The sequence below is a fragment of the Choloepus didactylus genome, chromosome 1, assembly GCF_015220235.1.
Source record: "Choloepus didactylus isolate mChoDid1 chromosome 1, mChoDid1.pri, whole genome shotgun sequence".
NCBI lineage: Eukaryota > Metazoa > Chordata > Mammalia > Pilosa > Megalonychidae > Choloepus > Choloepus didactylus.
This window is the reverse complement of record NC_051307.1, coordinates 157,321,463-157,339,972: the sequence shown is the minus strand read 5'-3', so window position 1 is coordinate 157,339,972 and position 18,510 is coordinate 157,321,463. Positions and strand designations below refer to the sequence as shown.

The window sequence follows — 18,510 nt, the reverse complement described above, 5'->3', positions numbered from 1 at the left end:
TTCTCAGCAATGTGTCCCGTTCTTTGTTAATATCAACCTCTTACAAGACTTTAGGTATCACCTTTATGATAGCCGCATCATAAAGGCTGGATTAATATCATTTAATTCATTTCTGGGTAGTCCCATTCAAATTGCTGCTATTAAGTTTGATGAAAATCTTTTTTCGTTTTTTATCTTCAAAATAAAACGAAGCAAGTAATTTAATCTCTAGTCTTTGTTTTTGAAGTAGAATCAATTATTATCTATCCTCTTTTTAAAATGAGGGAATGTTATATAGCAAATTTTAGAATGATATAAAAGTACATCAAACTGCTTACTTTGCTAAAAATAAGGGAGTTATTTTTCAAAAACAATCCATTTGGAAATAAGCCAGACACAAAAGGACAGCTATTATATGATTTCATTTATATGAAGTACCTAGAAATGCAAATTCTATGTCATCAAACATATGACAACAAATTCATAGCAACAAAGATTAGAGGTTACCAGGGGTGAGGGAGTTAACTGCTTAATGGGTACAGTGTTTCTGTGTAGGGTGATGGAAGTCTTAATGGATGGTGGTGATGGTAGCACAATACTGTGAATATAATTAATACCACTGAACTGTACTCTTGAAAGTGGTTAACGTTCTGCTCTTAACTGGGGACAGTCAAGGATCATCAGACAATTCAAGAAAATATTTGAAAGACAAAGGAAACAGGGGCCAAAACAAACAGAAAAAAATACTATACAGAGTACGAAAAACTTTCATGCAGAGAGAAGAAAATTCTCCCTACTTATCATTAATATCATTAGAGATAAAGATACTGAATTCATAAAAGTAGAACATCATACTATGAAAGGAATAGTCAGAGAATAAAAAAGAGCCCTTGAAAATTAAAAATGATCACAAAAAATAACTCAATAGAAGAGATGGGAGATATATTTGAAAAAAATCTCTCAGAAAGTAGAGCAAAGGACAGAGAGATAATAAAAGAGGCAGGAGACAAGAAAATTGGAGAACACGTTCAGGAGAGCTACCTCTAAAAAGGAAAGCATTAAAAATATGCTACCACTAATGTGAACTTTGAAAAATGTAAAACAAATGGTTTATAATGTCGAATGTAGGGGAACTAGCAGTAGAAAGCAATTAAGGAAGGGGGAACAGTAATCCAAGAAGAACAGATATGCTATTTAACGTTCTGGGGATGCCCAGGAATGACTATGGTCTGTTAATTTCTGATGGATATAGTAGGAGCAAGTTCACAGAAATGTTGCTATATTATGTAACTTTCTTGGGGTAAAGTAGGACAGGTTGGAAGTAAAGCAGTTATCTTAAAAAAAAAAAAAAAAAAAAAAAATAAGGGAACATACATTACTACAGAGGAGAGGCTAAACCTGCTTATAATTATTCCTAAGAGTCTCCCCCTTGAGTACTTCTTTGCAGCTCAGATGTGACCCTCTCTCTCTAGCTAAGCCACCTCGGCAGGTGAACTCACTGCCCACTCCCCTACATGGGATCTGACTCCCAGGAGTGTAAATCTCCCTGGCAACGCAGGATATGACTCCCAGGGATGAATCTGGACCCGACATCGTGGAACTGAGAACATCTTCTTGACCAAAAGGAGGTGCAAAATGAAACGAAATAAAGTTTCAGTGGCTGAGAGATTCCAAATGGAATCGAGAGGTCACTCTGGTGGGCATTCTTATGCACTATATACATAATCCTTTTTAGGTTTTAAGGCATTGGAATAGCTAGAAGTAAATGGCTGAAACTATCAAACTGCAACTCAGTAGCCCTGACTCTTGAAGACCACTGTATACCAATGTAGCTTACAAGGGGTAACAGTGTGATTTATGAAAGCCTTGAGGATCACACTCCCTTTATCCAGTGTATGGATTAATGAGTAGAAAAATGGGGACAAAAAAACTAAATGAAAAATAGGGTGGGGGGATGATTTGGGTGTTCATTTTTACTTTTATTTTTTATTCTTATTTTTACTTTTTCTGGTACAAGGAAAATGTTCAAACAATAGATTGGAGTGATGAATGCACAACGATATGACAGTACTGTGAACAACTGATCATACACTTCGGATGATTCTATGGTATTTGAATATAACTCAATAAAATTGAATTTTAAAAAAGTGTGTCAGACAGCTGAGTAGAAAAATGGGGACAAAAATTAAATGAAAAATATGGTAGGATGGGGGGACGGAATGTTTTCAGTGCTCTTTTTTACTTTTATTTTTATTTTGGGGGGAGTAAGGAAAATGTTCAAATCGATTTTGGTGATGAATACACAACTATATGATAGTAACTGTAAATAACTGTACACTGTGAATGATTTTAGGGTATGTGAATATCTCAATAAAACTGCATATTTTTTAAAAAATTGGATCAGAGGCTCAAGGAGAGAATACTTTTTGTAACAAATCTGGTAGATCTGTTTGATCCTTTCAAGTTTTAAACCACCTGGAATGATAAAATTAATAAGACTATAAGGTTATCTAACTCCAGGGTAAACATGGCCCAATTGTGATTTCAGCACTTGGGAGGATGGGGGTGGGATAGGAAGAATGTGTGTGTGTGTATGTGTGTGTGTATATGGTCGGGAAGAGACAAGGCAGTAAAAGTATTTCACAGGGTAAAAGTCAATATGTAATGCCTAAAACTGAAAAAATACAAAATAAAAATGCAAGCAGGTTATTTTAATATACGGAGGTAAAGAGCCCCAAAAAGTCATCTAAATGGGTTCGAAGTGTTAGCCTTTGGGAAAAGAGAAATGGAGAAAAGAGGATGGAGCAGCAGAATTACTACTGCTATTCAGAGCAAACTTTTTAAGAAAGTTAAATTATGATTTATTTTAAAAAAAAAAAAAAAACTAGGAATCATGAAAACTGAGTTCCAATAACAGCTTTGCTGATAAGGAGCCTAAATCACTTCAAACTCTTATTTAAATTTTTTTTAAGATTACTACACCCATTTGACCCTCAGCCCCAGGCTGTATAAAGAAGGCGGAGGCCAGAGCAGAGATTAATCCCTGTGTAGAGATTAAGCAGGTAGAATTCCAAGCCTACTTCAACCAAGGCAGCAGCTCAGTTAGTTTATATATTGTTTATAGATTGGAATTCTCTTTCAATCCTTGAATGATAAAAGGGACTGTGGCAGTTTCTTATTAGATTAAACATGCAATTACTAGACAACCAGCAAATTGTACTCTTGAGCATTTATCCCAGAGAAATGAAAACATGATAACACAAAAATCTGAACATGAATGTTTTATTTGTAATGGCCAAAAACTGGAAACAACCTTCAACAAGTGAATGTTAAATTGTGGTATATACATACCCAGAAATACTACTCAGCAATAAAAAGGAACAAATTAATGATACAATCACTTAGATGGGTCTATATGGAATTATGCTGAGTAGAAAAAGCCAATCTCAAATGGTTAAATACTGCAAAGACATACAAACATTAATTAGCACTTGAAAAGAGTCCCAACATCATTAGTCATCAGGAAAATGCAAATGAAAAGCACAATGAGATTCCACTTCACACCCATTAGGATGGCTATTATTAAAAATACAGAAAATAACATGCTACAACTTGGATGAACCTTGAAGACATCATACTGAGTGAAATAAGCCACACTTAAAAGGACAAATATTATATGATCTCACTTATATGAACTAACTAGAACATGCAAATTGAGAGAAACAGAAAGTAGATTCCAGGGTAGCAGGGTTGGGAGTAGGGGTGGGGAATGGGGAGTTAATATTTAATGGGTACAGAGTTTCTGTTTCAGATAATGGAAAAGTTTTGGTAATGGATGGTGGTGATGGCAGCACAACACTGTGGAAAATGTACATTTGTTAACAATTAAATTTTTTTAAAGTATGGAAAATATGTGTTGGCAAGGATGCAGAAAAACTGGAACCACTGCACATTGTGGGTGGAAATATAAAATACTGGCACCCTGTGGAAAAGTTTGGTGGTTCCTCAAAAATTTAAACACAGAATTATCATGTAAACCAGCAATTCCACTTCTAGATACATTCATATAAAGAAATAAATGCAGAGACTCAAACAGATACTTGTACACCAAGGTTCACAGCAGTATTATTCACAATAGCTGAATGGTAGAAGCAAAACAAGTCCATCAACAGATGAATGGATAAACAAAATATGGTATACACATACTAAGGAACATAACTCAGCCATACATGCTACAATATGGATGAACTGTGAAAGCACTATGTTGAGTGAAAGGAGCCAGGCGCAAAAGAACAAATATTGTATGATTCTACTTACATGAACTATCTAGAAGAAGCAAATTCATAGAGACAAGAAGTAGAGTAGAAGTTCCTGGGGATTAGAGAGAAGAGGAAATGGGGAGTTATTGCTTAAAAGGTAAAGTTTCTGTTCTAGGTGATGAAAAATCTTGATAAAGGAGGTGGTGATGATAGCCTTGAAGTGTATATTAAAAATGGTTAAAGTGGACATGGATGAACCTTGAGGACATTATGTTAAGTAAAATAAGTCATACACAAAAGGACAAATTTCATGATCTCACTAATGAGTTAAATATAATATGTAAACTCATAGACATAAAATACAGAATATAGGTTACCAGGATATAGAATGAGGCTAAAGAATGGGGAGAGAATGCTTATTAAATAATTAAATTAAGAATGATTATGTGCAGAATGTTTAACTACATCAAACTTTAACATTTGGAAAAGGATAGAGGTGACAGTAGCACATTATTGTGAGAATACCTAACAGTAATGAATTGTGTGTGAATATGGTGGAAAAGGGGAAGTTTAGAGTCGTGTATGTCACCAGAAGGAAAGGTGGAGGTTAAAACATGGGACTGTATAACACAGTGAAACTTGTGGTGGACAATGACTGTGATTAACTGTACACATATGGATAAGTTCTTTCATGAACTAAAACATACGTATGACACTATTACAATGAGTAAATAATAGAAGGGTTATATGGGGGAAATGTACCTAATGCAAACTACAGACTATAGTTAAGAGTAATATCTTAATATTCTTTCATCAACAGTAACAAATATACTACATCAATATTATGGGTCAATAATAGGGGGATAAGGGGAATGGGCAGATTTGGGTTTTCTTTTTTATTTTTATTTCTATTCTGGAGTAATGAAAATGTTCTAAAATTGATCATGGTGATATATGCACAACTATGTGATGATACTGTGAGCCACTGATTATATACTTTGGATGCTCTGTATGGTGTATGAATATATCTAACTAAATTTGCACTAAAGAAAAAAAAAGTTAAAGTGGGAAATTGTGTACTATATGTATGTTACCAAATTATTTTTTAAAGTTAAAAATGTTATATACTCCATTCATACAACAGTTTTGAAATGACAAAATGGATGGCATTCAGTGGCTTCCAGGGGTTAGAGATGGAGTGGCTGGGAGGGTCTGAGAGGTGGGGAAGTGAGGTGGGTGTGGTTATAAAAGGACAACTGGAAGATCCTTCAAGTGTTGGAACTGTACAGTTATCTTGACTGCGGTGGTAGATACGCGAATCTATACAGGTGATAAAACTGCATCAAACACATTCGCATGCTCACACATACATAAATGAATACAACTAAAACAGAAAATACAAATAATACTGATGGATTATATAAATGTCTATATCCTGCTTGTAATATTAAAATACAGTTTTACAAAATGTTACTATAGGGAGAAACCAAGCAAAGTAGTATACAATGGATCTGTGTGTATTATTTTTTCTATTTTTAATAGTTTTAGTGAGATATAACTCACATATCATACAATTTACCCATTGAAAGTGTACAATTCAATGGTTTTAGTATATTCACAGACTTGTGTAATCATCACCACAGTCAATTTGAGAACATTTATTTGGTTTGTTTCTTACAACTGCCTGTGAATCTGTAATTATTTCAATAAAAACTTCAATTTACAAATATACATATAGGAAAGCCCAAATCCACTGGGTTGGAGGCTTTCTGAAGTTGAAACTTGGATATCTGACAGTCCTCTGTGCTTCTCCAACTATCTTTTGATAGAGAACTAGAGTTTGTTTTTTTTCTATTTCCCAATTGTTACAAACGAATACTTTTCTAAACTACAATTTTAAAAATTAATAAAAACATACAAAATACAAGGTCACTTATTTTTTTATTAAATTCAACAGAAGCAAACCCTCTAGGCTCAAGCTCTTAGGATGTCACCATGGACATAGCAGTCAGCCTTGGATTCACGCTTCTGAGTAGCACTGCTCTAGAGGTTACGTGATACATCAAGACTATTAAGCCTGTTCATAAATTGTTAGCCTACCAGCTCTATCTCCTGAAAATTAAACATAGGGACATAATCTGACTATAGATATACTGCTCATGCTCATGAAAAAGATCTTAAAAATACATTTTTTTAAAAACTATATATTCATGAAAAAGGTCATCAGGGACAAAAAACAAAGTAACTTAGGAACTGATCTCTTTTTAAAAACATAATGCACGAGAGCAACATGTTCTTTAAAGCCTGCTGATAAACTGAGAGATCAATCTTTAAAACATACACACTACTAAATACCTGAAATTAAAGTAAGGCAACTCAAAGTGCCCTCCGAAACTCTTTGTGGGCACTGAGTTTCCAGGGTAAGAATCCTCTCAATACGAAACTGTCTCTTTTTGAACATTCCAATTCTATGTCTGACCACCTTTCCCCTTAATTTAAGTTCACATGTAGACATTCTAGACAATATTTATTAGCTCAAATAAATGAAAAACAATAAGGATAAAGAAAAAAATGAAAAATAAAATCCCCAAGCTTCAGCTAATTACATAGTTTCAAACTCCTTTTAAAATAAAGTATTTGCCAATGATATTAACAAATAGCTAAACGGTTTGCTTTAAGATTCATATATTTTCCCTAACTATACCCTCTAATAAATAAGCAGCAAATCAGGTTATATGAAGAAGGAAACCTAGGGCATGGATAAAACTCATTATCAGCTCTCATGCTTTGTTAGCTGTTCTAGTTTGCCAATGCTGCCAGAATGCAAAACACAAGAGATGGATTGGCTTTTATAAAAGGGGGTTTATTTAGTTACACAGTTACAGTTTAAAGGCCCTAAAGTGTCCAAGGTAACACATCAGCAATCGGGTACCTTCACTGGAGGATGGCCAATGGTGTTCAGAAAATCTCTGTTAGTTGGGAAGGCACGTGGCTGGCGTCTGCTCCAAAGTGCTTGTTTCAAAATGGCTTTGTCCCAGGATGTTCCTCTCTAGGCTACAGTTCCTCAAAAATGTCACTCTTAGTTGCACTTGGGGTATTTGTCCTCTCTTAGCTTCTCTGGAGCAAGAGTCTGCTTTCAACAGCCATCTTCAAACTGTCTCTCATCTGCAGCTCCTGTGCTTTCTTCAAAGTGTCCCTCTTGGCTGACAAAATGTCACTCACAGCTGCACTGAGTTCCCTCTGCCTGTCAGCTCATTTATATGGCTCCACTGATCAAGGCCCACCCTGAATGGGTGGGGCCAGACCTCCATGGAAATAGCTCATTAGAGCTATCACCTACAGTTGGGTGGGGCACATTTCCATGCAAATCTAATCAGCACCAAAATGTCTGCCCCACAAGACTGCATCAAAGAACATGGCTTTTTCTGGGGGACATAATACATTCAAACCAGCACATCAGCAAAACACATTTATTAATGGAGTTTAAAAAGGAAAGAGAAGATTTCACAGATAATAGCCAATAAGTATATAGTGAAAACATAACTACAAATAAAGAAATAGAAAAAAAGGTATAAATACCTAGATAGAAAAAAGAGAGAATAACATAATTTTTTCATATATACCTAGTACCTGAGATGCAGAAGCAAAACTGAATCAAGACTACTGAGTAAAGAAATAGATGAAGGAAAAAACAATTGGTCTTAGAATACCTTTATCCAGATGGACTATAAGAGCTGTTTATTATTTCTCTAGGTTAGAACTATCTATCATGCATGGCACAATACATACTAATTTCCTTCTCCCTCCATAACTCCAGCTTCTACTTCAAAACATCCAGTCTAGAAGTTCACACTACCAAGAGACTGCTATTGCAGTGATGTACTTGTATTAAGCAGTGCTGCCTACATGAAACTGCTACCCATTTCTCACATATCCCCTCTGAAATAAAACAAATTAAGAAGAAATCCCTACAGCAAAAGTCATCTCTCCAGCTATTTCATGAACCTGAATGTCCTAATCGTTTACTTAAGTTTCTTAATGACATGAGCTTCATCTTCCTCACCCTCCTCTGACTCCACTCTGTAATTCAAAAATGGTGAACACCATGTTCCAAAAATTGACAAGGGTAATAGTCAGTCTGCCACCTTCCTTCATCAGAACATTTATATTGTATACTCCCCCTCCTATGCCAGCCTTCTACATAACCATATCACATTTATTACACTATAATAAATATCATTTATGTGGTCTCTCTCTCTCCCCCATTAAAACTGTGAGCTGCTTGGTTAGCATTATGTCTTCTTTATCTCTGCATACCCACAAATTGGTAATAGGTATCGAAAACCTTCAAAATGATTGTAAAAATTTTCAACCAAGAATTCTAAATCCAGCAAAACTATCTTCCAAAAATGAAGGTGGGGGAGGAGCTAACATGGCGGCATACAGAGGAATGGAAGCTAGTCAGTCCCCCTGGAACAACTCACAAACAACAGGAACAACTAGTAATTAACCTGGAATAACTGCAGGGAGACAAATGCGACTGTCCAGTCATCAGACACCAACCTAAATTGGGAGGAATGCCCAAGACTGCTGCATAAACTATGTAAGTAAAAACTGCAGACCCACACCGAGAGCCCCCTCCCTCACAGAAGCCTGAACTACAAAGCCTCACTGTGATAGAGAGCAGCACTCTCTGAACATCTGAATATACCTCAGCCCAGCTCCAACTGGGGTTTTAATGTTAATCGCTCAACAGAGACTGTGAAATCCCAACAAGCAGACAGAGGCTTTTGGTGACAAATGACCTTGGAGAGCCAGGGGACGTATGTGTTTCAGGATGGGGAGCACAAAGGATTGGGTGCTATCTCTGGCCAATGGGTGAATATGGGGGCTTTCTGTCCCTTTCTCTCTCTCTCAACCTGGGCAGCTCAGTGGAGAAAGCCTCAACTGTTTTCGGCTTGCAGTGCTCTACAGTAGAGAAAGCCTCAGCCATTTTAAACTTGCACCACTCTGACCCAGAAAAGGGTGGAAATAGCACAAAGAAACAAAGAATGTATTTACATGCAAATGATCCCTCTCTAGGGGGCATATCTTCCCAAGAGGAAAGAGGTGGGGTCCAGCTCTATTACCCACCTGACATTCAGAACCAGACCCCAAAACCTGGGGAAGGAGACACACAGGCCACACCTCCTTACACCAGTCTGGAGTGACAGGCTGACAGGCGCACCTGCTGGGCAGAAAAGCACAGGGTGTGTCAATCCTCTAAGACACACAATCAGGGAAACCAGATACTGAATATTACCTCCTTCTGGGACCTGAGCCTGTTCTCGTCTGGGAAAACCTGATTGGGGTGGCCGAGGAGGCCAAATGCGTAGACAACAGAAAACTACAACCTACACTAAGAAAAACAGTTACAGCCCAGTCAAAGAACAAACTTACATGTCAACTGAGCTACAAGTAAACAACTAATGCTAAATCAATTCAAAAAGTTTAAAGAAGTTATGGCAAAAGAGATAAAGGCTATAAAGAAAATATTGGGCATACATAAGGCAGAAACTGAAAGTCTGAAAAAACAACTGGCAGAATCTATGGAAATGAAAGGCACAACAGAAGAGATGAAAGACACAATGGAAACATAACACAGCAGATCTCAAGAGGCAGAAGAAAACACTCAGGAACTGGAGGATAATGCACCTGAAAGCCTACACACAAAAGAATAGATAAAAGAATAGAAAAATATGAGCAACATCTCCGGGAATTTAAGGAAATACAAGAATGTACATACCATTGGTGTCCCAGAAGGAGAAGAGAAGGGAAAGGGGGCAGAAGCAATAATAGAGGAAATAGTCAATGAAAATTTCCCATCTCTTATGAAAGACATCAAATTACAGATCCAAGAAGCACAGCGTACTCCAAACAGAAGAGATATGAATAGGCCTATGCCAAGACACTTAATAAATCAGATTATCAAACATCAAAGATAAAGAGAGAATCCTGAAAGCAGCAAGAGAAAAGCAATCCATTACATACAAAGGAAGCTCGATAAGACTATGTGCAAATTTCTCAGCAGAAACCATGGAGGCAAGAAGGAAGTGGTGTGATATATTTAAGATACTGAAAGAGAAAAACTGCCAACCAAGAAACCTGTATCCGGCAAAACTGTCCTTCAAATATGAGGCAGAGTTCAAAATATTCTCTGACAAACAGACAATGAGAGAGTCTGTGAACAAGATACCTGCCCTACATGAAATACTAAAGGGAGCAATACAGACTGATAGGAAAAGACAGAAGTGAGAGGTTTGGAACACAATTTTGGGTGATGGTAGCATAGCAATGTAAGTACACTGAACAAAGATAACAATGAATATGGTTGAAATAGGAAGGTTAGGGGCATTGGGACACCAAAAGAAAAGAGGAAAGATAAAGACTGGGACTGTATAACTCAATGAAACCTAGAGTGTTCAACAATTGTGATAAAATGTACAAATATGTTTTTTCACGAGGGAGGACAAACGAATGTCAACCTTAAAAGTTGTTAAAAATAGGAAAAATACAATCAACGTAAACTAGAGACTATAATTAACAGAATCATTGTATTATGCTTCCTTTAATGTAACAAAGGCAATATACCAACGTAAATGCAGATAAGGGGGGCATAGGGGAGGGATGTGAGACTTTCGGCATTGGTAGTATTGTCTGACTCTTTATCCTACTTTGATCTAAGATTATCTTTCCTTTTGCTGTTTCCTAGCTGTCATGTTTTTTTTTTTTCTCTCTCTCTCTCTTTTTTCTTCTTCTTTTGCCTCTCTACCTTCTTTGACTTTTCCTCCTCCTTTCTGAAAGAAATGTAGATGTCCTTATATAGATACTGGTGAGGGTGGTGAACACATAAATATATGACTATACAGGGAACCATCAATTGTTTACTTAGGATGGAATGTATGGCATGTGAACAAAACCACCTTAAAAAAAAAATGGGTTGATGATGAAACCCTGAGGGCAATATACTGAGTGAAGTAAGCCAGACACATAAGGACAAATATTGCAGGGTCTCACTAATATGAACTAATTGTAATATGTAAACTCATAGACTTGAAATATAAGTTACCAAGATATAGAACGAGGCTAAAGAATGGGGAGCAGTAGCTTAATAGGAGCAGAATGTTCAACTAGGATGAACTTAATTAAATGTTTGGAAATAAACAGAGGTGATGGTAGCACGTTGTGAGAATAACTAACAGTGCTGAGTGGTGAGTGAATGTGGTAGAAAGGGGAAGCTCAGAGTCATGTATGTCAACAGAAGGAAAGCTGGAGGTTACAAGATGGGAATGTATAAAACAGTAAACTTTTGGTGGGCAATGTCCAAGACTAACTGTACAAATATTAGAAATCTCTTTCATGAACCAGAACAAATGTATAACACTACAACTAGAAATTAATAATAGAGGGGCATATAGGGAAAAAATATATACCTATAGGTAACTATATATTAGTAGTTAGTAGTATTTCAACATTCTTTCATTAACAGTAACAAATGCACTATACCAACACTATGAGTCAACAATCGAGGAGAGTGGTTAGGGATATGGGAGGATTTGAGTTTCCTTTACTTTTCTTCTCTTTTTTTTTTCCCCTTCTTTGTCTTTATTTCTTTTCTGGAGTAATGAAAATGTTCTCAAAATTGAACAAAAATTAATTGTGGTGATGGGCACACAGCTGTATGATGGTACCGGGGGCAACTGACTGCACACTTTAGATCTTTGGATAATTGTATGGTATGTGAACAATCAGAATTAAAAAAAAAAAAAAATTAAGGTAGGATCAAAAAATTCCCAGATCATCAAAAGCTGAAGGACTTCATCACAATTAGATCAGTCCTAACAGAAATGTTAAAGAGACTTCTACAGATTGAAAAGAAAGGATACCAGACAACTGACGGATGCCACATGATAAAATAAAGATCTCTGGTAAAGAAAATAACATGGCTAAATATAAATACCAGTACTAGTATATTGTTTATTTGTAACTCCATTTTTTTACTTCCTATAGAATCTAAAAGGCAAATTCATAAAATGTAATGATAAAATGTCAAATGTAATAATAACTCAATGGTTCCGGACTTGTAATGTATAAATATGTAATCTGTGACAAGAAACACTTAAAGGAGGGGGGTGGAGGAGTATGGAAACATAGTTTGTATATGCTATTGAAGTTAAACTGCCATGAAAGCAGCCAAGAGTGTTGCAGACATATGGTATTAAATTCAAGCACCACTGTAACCACAAAGAAAACATCAAAGAATGGAGGTACACCTCAGATATATTGCAGGTTTGGCTCCAAACCACCACAACAAAGCCAATATCGCAATAAAGTGAGTCACATGAATTTTTTGGTTTCCCACTGCATATAAATAAAAGTTATGTTTACACTATACTATAGTCTATTGAGTGTGCAATGGCATTATGTCTAAAAAACAATGTACATACCTTAATTTAAAAAATACTTCATTGTTAAAAAATGCTAACCATCATCTGAGCCCTCAGTGATTCATAATTTTTATGCTGCTGGAGGGTCTTGCCTTGATGTTGATGGCTGGATCAGGGTGGTGATTACTGAAGGGTGGGATACCTATACCAATTTCTTAAAATAAGACAACAATGAAGTTTGCTACATCAATTGACTTAACCTTTCACAAAAGATTTCTCTGTAGCATTCAACACTGTTTGATAGCATTTTACCCACTGTAAAACTTCTTTCAAAATTGGAGTCAATCCTCTCAAACCCTGCCGCTGCTTTATCAACTAAATATATGGAATATTCTAAATCCTTTGCTGTTGTTTCAACCAGTTCACAGCATCTTCACCAGGAAATGTTTCCATCTCAAGAAACCACTTTTTTTTCCTCATCCATAAGAAACAATTCCACACCTGTTCAAGTTTTATCATGAGATTACAGCAATTCAGTCACATCTTCAGGCTCCACTTCTAATTCTCTTGTTATTTCTACCAGATAAGCAGTTACTTCCTCCAATGAAGTCTTGAACTCTTCAAATTCATCCATGAGTGATGGAATCAACTTCTTCCAAATTCCTGTTGATGTTATGACCTCCTCCCATGAATCACAAATGTTCTTAATGGCCATCAGAGTAACCATGATCTATGGCAGCTATAGCCTTATGAAATGTATTTCTTAAATATTAAGACTTGAAAGTTGAAATGACTCCTTGATCTATGGGCTGCAGAATGGATGTTGTGTTAGCAGGCATGAAAACAACATTCATCTCATTGTACATCTACATCAGAGCTCTTGGGTAATCAGGTGCATTGTCAATGAGCAGTAATAATCTGAAAGGAATCTTTTTTTCTAAGCAATAGGTCTCAATACTAAAATATTCAGTAAACCATGTTGTAAACAGAAGTACTATCATCTAGGCTTTAATGTTCCATGTATAGAGCACAGGTAGAGTAGATTTAGCATCACTCTTAAGGGCCCTAGGATTTTCAGATGATTGGCTTCAACTTAAAGTCATCAGCTGCATTAGCCCTAATGAGAGTTAGCCTCTCCTTTGAAGCCAGACACTGACTTCTCTCTAGCTATGAAGTCCCAGATGGCATCTTCTTTTAAAAGAAAGTTGTTTCATCGTCATTGAAAATCTGTTGTTTAGTGTAGCCATCTTCATCAAATATCTTAGCTAGATCTTCAGATAATTTGCTGCAGCTTCTACATCAGCACTTGTTGATTCACCTTGTGCTTTTATGTTATGGAAACAGCTTCTTTCCTTAAACCTCATGAACCAACCTCTGCTAGATTCAAACATTTCTTCTGTAGCTTCCTCACCTCTCTCAGCCTTCACAGAATTGAAGAAAGTTAGGGCCTTGCTCTAGATGAGTCTTTCGCTTAAGGGAATGTTGTGGCTGGTTTGATCTTCTATCCAGACCACTAAAACTTTCTCCATATAAGCAATAAGGCTGTGTCGCTTTTTTATCATTCGTTTGTTCGCTGGAGCAGCACTTAATTTCCTTCAAGAACTTTTCGTCTGCATTCACTACTTGGCGGTTCAGTGCAAGAGGCCTAGCTTTTGGCCTGTCTTGACTTTCGACATGCTTTCCTCACTAAGCCTAGTCGTTTTCAGCTTTTGATTTCAACTGAGAGACATGCAACTCTCCCTTTCACTTGAACACTTAAGAGGCCACTGTAGAGTTATTAACTGACCTAATTTCAATATTGTTGTGTTTCTCTGAATAGAGAGGCCCATAAAGAGGGAGAGAGACAGGGGAAAAGCCGGTCAGTAAGGCACTCAGAACACACACAACATTTATCAAATATGTTCACCATCTTATCTGGGTAGGGTTCATGGCAATTACAATAACAATGTCAAAAATCAAAGATCACAGATCACCATGACAGATATAATAATAATGAAAAAGTTGGAAATAATGCAAGAATTACCGTAACGTAACACAGAGACACAAAGTGAGCACATGCTGTTGGAAAAATGGCACTGATAAATGTGTTTGATGCAGGGTTGCCACAAACCTTCAATTTTTAAAAAATACAGTATCTGTGAAGTGCAATAAAATGAGGTATGCCTGTATGTAAACTCATAAAGACAAACTAACATACAGGACCAGGGTGGGCAGCAAAGAGTGGAGAGTATAAAAATATAGGTATATATGCAGAAACAGAAAAACAAAATTGGAAAGACATGGGAGGGAGGGAGGGAAAGAAGAAAAAGAAAGAAAAGTCTCTCAGGCATGTTTGAGAAAATGACCTTTAGAATTTTAAAATCAAAACATAGCTTTGGCTATGTTAAATTTTTAGTTATAGGCTGGTCTGTTGAACTCTTTCAGAACTTGAAATTTATTATTGAACATGGGGAATTCATCCCAGCTATAACTCCCAGTTATGTCACCTGAAAATTTTACAAGCATTTCATCAATATCTGTCTTAATCACTGATTGTACTTTTTTTTTTAATCTTCATTTTATTCAGATATATTCACATACCACGTAGTCATACAAAACAAATCGTACTTTCGATTGTTCACAGTACCATTATATAGTTGTACATTCATCACCAAAATCAATCCCTGACACCTTCATTAGCACACACACAAAAATAACAAGAATAATAATTAGAGTGAAAAAGAGCAATTGAAGTAAAAAAGAACACTGGGTACCTTTGTTTGTTTCCTTCCCCTATTTTTCTACTCATCCATCCATAAAGTAGACAAACTGGAGTGTGGTCCTTATGGCTTTCCTAATCCCATTGTCACCCCTCATAAGCTACATTTTCATACAACTGTCTTCGAGATTCATGGGTTCTGACTTGTAGTTTGATAGTTACAGGTATCCACCACCAGCTATCCCAATTCTCTACAACCTAAAAAGGGTTGTCTAAAGTGTGCGTAAGAGTGCCCACCAGAGTGACCTCTCGGCTCCTTTTGGAATCTCTCTGCCACTGAAGCTTATTTCATTTCCTTTCACATCCCCCTTATGGTCAAGAAGATGCTCTCCGTCCCACGATGCCAGGTCTACATTCCTTCCCGGGAGTCATATTCCACGTTGCCAGGGAGATTCACTCCCCTGGGTGTCTGATCCCACGTAGGGGGGAAGGCAGTGATTTCACCTTTCAAGTTGGCTTAGCTAGAGAGACAGGGCCACATCTGAGCAACAAAGAGGCATTCGGGAGGAGGCTCTTAGGCACAACCATAGGGAGGCCTAGCCTCTCCTTTGCAGCAACCGTCTTCCCAAGGGTAAAACCTGTGGTAGAGGGCTCAACCCATCAAACCACCAGTCCCCTATGTCTGTGGTCATGTTAGCAACCATGGAGGTGGGGTAGGCGTATACCCCTGCATTCTCCACAGGCTCCTCAAGGGGGAACTACATCTTTTTTTTTTCCTTGTTTTTCTTTTTTTTTTTTTTTTAACTTTCCCTTCTTTTTTAAATCAACTGTATGAAAAAAAAGTTAAAAAGAAAACAAACATACAATAAAAGAACATTTCAAACAGACCATAACAAGGGAGTAAGAAAAAGACAACTAACCTAAGATAACTGCTTTACTTCCAACATGTTCCTACTTTACCCCAAGAAAGTTACATAATATAGCAACATTTCTGTGAACTTGCTCCTACTATATCCATCAGAAATTAACAGACCATAGTCATTCCTGGGCATCCCCAGAACATTAAATAGCTTATCTGTTCTTCTTGGATTATTGTTCCCCCTTCCTTAATTGCTCTCTATTGCTAGTTCCCCTACATTCTACATTATAAGCCATTTGTTTTACATTTTTCAAAGTTCACATTAGTGGTAGCATATAATATTTCTCTTTTTGTGCCTGGCTTATTTCGCTCAGCATTATGTCTTCAAGGTTCATCCATGTTGTCATATGTTTCACCAGATCGTTCCTTCTTACTGCCGCGTAGTATTCCATCGTGTGTATATACCACATTTTATTTATCCACTCATCTGTTGAAGGACATTTGGGTTGTTTCCATCTCTTGGCAATTGTGAATAATGCTGCTATGAACATTGGCGTGCAGATATCTGTTCGTGTCACTGCTTTCCGATCTTCCGGGTATATACCGAGAAGTGCAATCACTGGATCGAATGGTAACTCTATATCTAGTTTTCTAAGGAACTGCCAGACTGACTTCCAGAGTGGCTGAACCATTATACAGTCCCAACAACAGTGAATAAGAGTTCCAATTTCTCCACAACCCCTCCAGCATTTGTAGTTTCCTGTTTGTTTAATGGCAGCCATTCTAACCGGTGTTAGATGGTATCTCATTGTGGTCTTAATTTGCATCTCTCTAATAGCTAGTGAAGCTGAACATTTTTTCATGTGTTTCTTGGCCATTTGTATTTCCTCTTCAGAGAACTGTCTTTTCATATCTTTTGCCCATTTTATAATTGGGCCGACTGTACTATTGTCATTGAGTTGTAGGATTTCTTTATATATGCAAGATATCAGTCTTTTGTCAGATACATGGTTTCCAAAAATTTTTTCCCATTGAGTTGGCTGCCTCTTTACCTTTTTGAGAAATTCCTTTGAGGTGCAGAAACTTCTAAGCTTGAGGAGTTCCCATTTATCTATTTTCTCTTCTGTTGCTTGTGCTTTGGGTGTAAAGTCTAGGAAGTGTCCGCCTAATACAAGGTCTTGAAGATGTTTTCCTACATTATCTTCTAGGAGGTTTATGGTACTTTCTTTTATATTGAGATCTTTGGTCCATTTTGAGTTAATTTTTGTGTAGGGGGTGAGTTAGGGGTCCTCTTTCATTCTTTTGGATATGGATATCCAAGTCTCCCAGCCCCATTTGTTGAAAAGACCATTATGACTCAGTTCGGTGACTTTGGGGGCCTTATCAAAGATCAGTCGGCCATAGATCTGAGGGTCTGTCTCCGAATTCTCAATTCGATTCCATTGATCTATATGTCTATCTTTGTGCCAGTACCATGCTGTTTTGGCAACTGTGGCTTTATAATAAGCTTCAAAGTCAGGGAGTGTAAGTCCTCCCACTTCGTTTTTCTTTTTTAGAGTGTCTTTAGCAATTCGAGGCATCTTCCCTTTCCAAATAAATTTGATAACTAGCTTTTCCAAGTCTGCAAAGTAGGTTGTTGGAATTTTGATTGGGATTGCATTGAATCTGTAGATGAGTTTGGGTAGAATTGACATCTTAATGACATTTAGTCTTCCTATCCATGAACATGGAATATTTTTCCATCTTTTAAGGTCCCCTTCTATTTCTTTTAGTAGAGTTATGTAGTTTTCTTTGTATAGGTCTTTCACATCTTTGGTTAAGTTTATTCCTAGGTACTTGATTTTTTTAGTTGCTATTGAAAATGGTATCTTTTTCTTGAGTGTCTCTTCAGTTTGTTCATTTCTAGCATATAGAAACATTACTGACTTATGTGCATTAATCTTGTATCCCGCTACTTTGCTAAATTTGTTTATTAGCTCTAGTAGGTGTATCGTTGATTTCTCAGGGTTTTCTAGATATAAGATCATATCATCTGCAAACAATGACAGTTTTACTTCTTCTTTTCCAATTTGGATGCCTTTTATTTCTTTGTCTTGCCGGATTGCCCTGGCTAGCACTTCCAGCACAATGTTGAATAACAGTGGTGACAGCGGGCATCCTTGTCTTGTTCCTGATCTTAGAGGGAAGGCTTTCAGTCTCTCACCATTGAGTACTATGCTGGCTGTGGGTTTTTCATATATGCTCTTTATCATGTTGAGGAAGTTTCCTTCAATTCCTACCGTTTGAAGT

At 36.9% G+C, this 18,510-nt stretch overlaps 1 protein-coding gene across 6 annotated transcripts in view; it reads right to left on the bottom strand.

The window, feature by feature from the left end:
- Positions 1-18,510, bottom strand: part of PIK3CB (phosphatidylinositol-4,5-bisphosphate 3-kinase catalytic subunit beta) — a 281,740-nt gene that overhangs the window by 220,986 nt on the left and 42,244 nt on the right. Inside the window, exon 1 of one of the 6 annotated variants that reach the window (XM_037843936.1) lies at positions 15,669-15,687. The exons of the other annotated variants lie outside the window; for them this stretch is intronic. The gene's annotated coding sequence lies outside the window, so the exon portion shown is untranslated. Of the gene's footprint in view, positions 1-15,668; positions 15,688-18,510 lie in introns of those variants that run through there. 6 annotated transcript variants of the gene reach the window in all.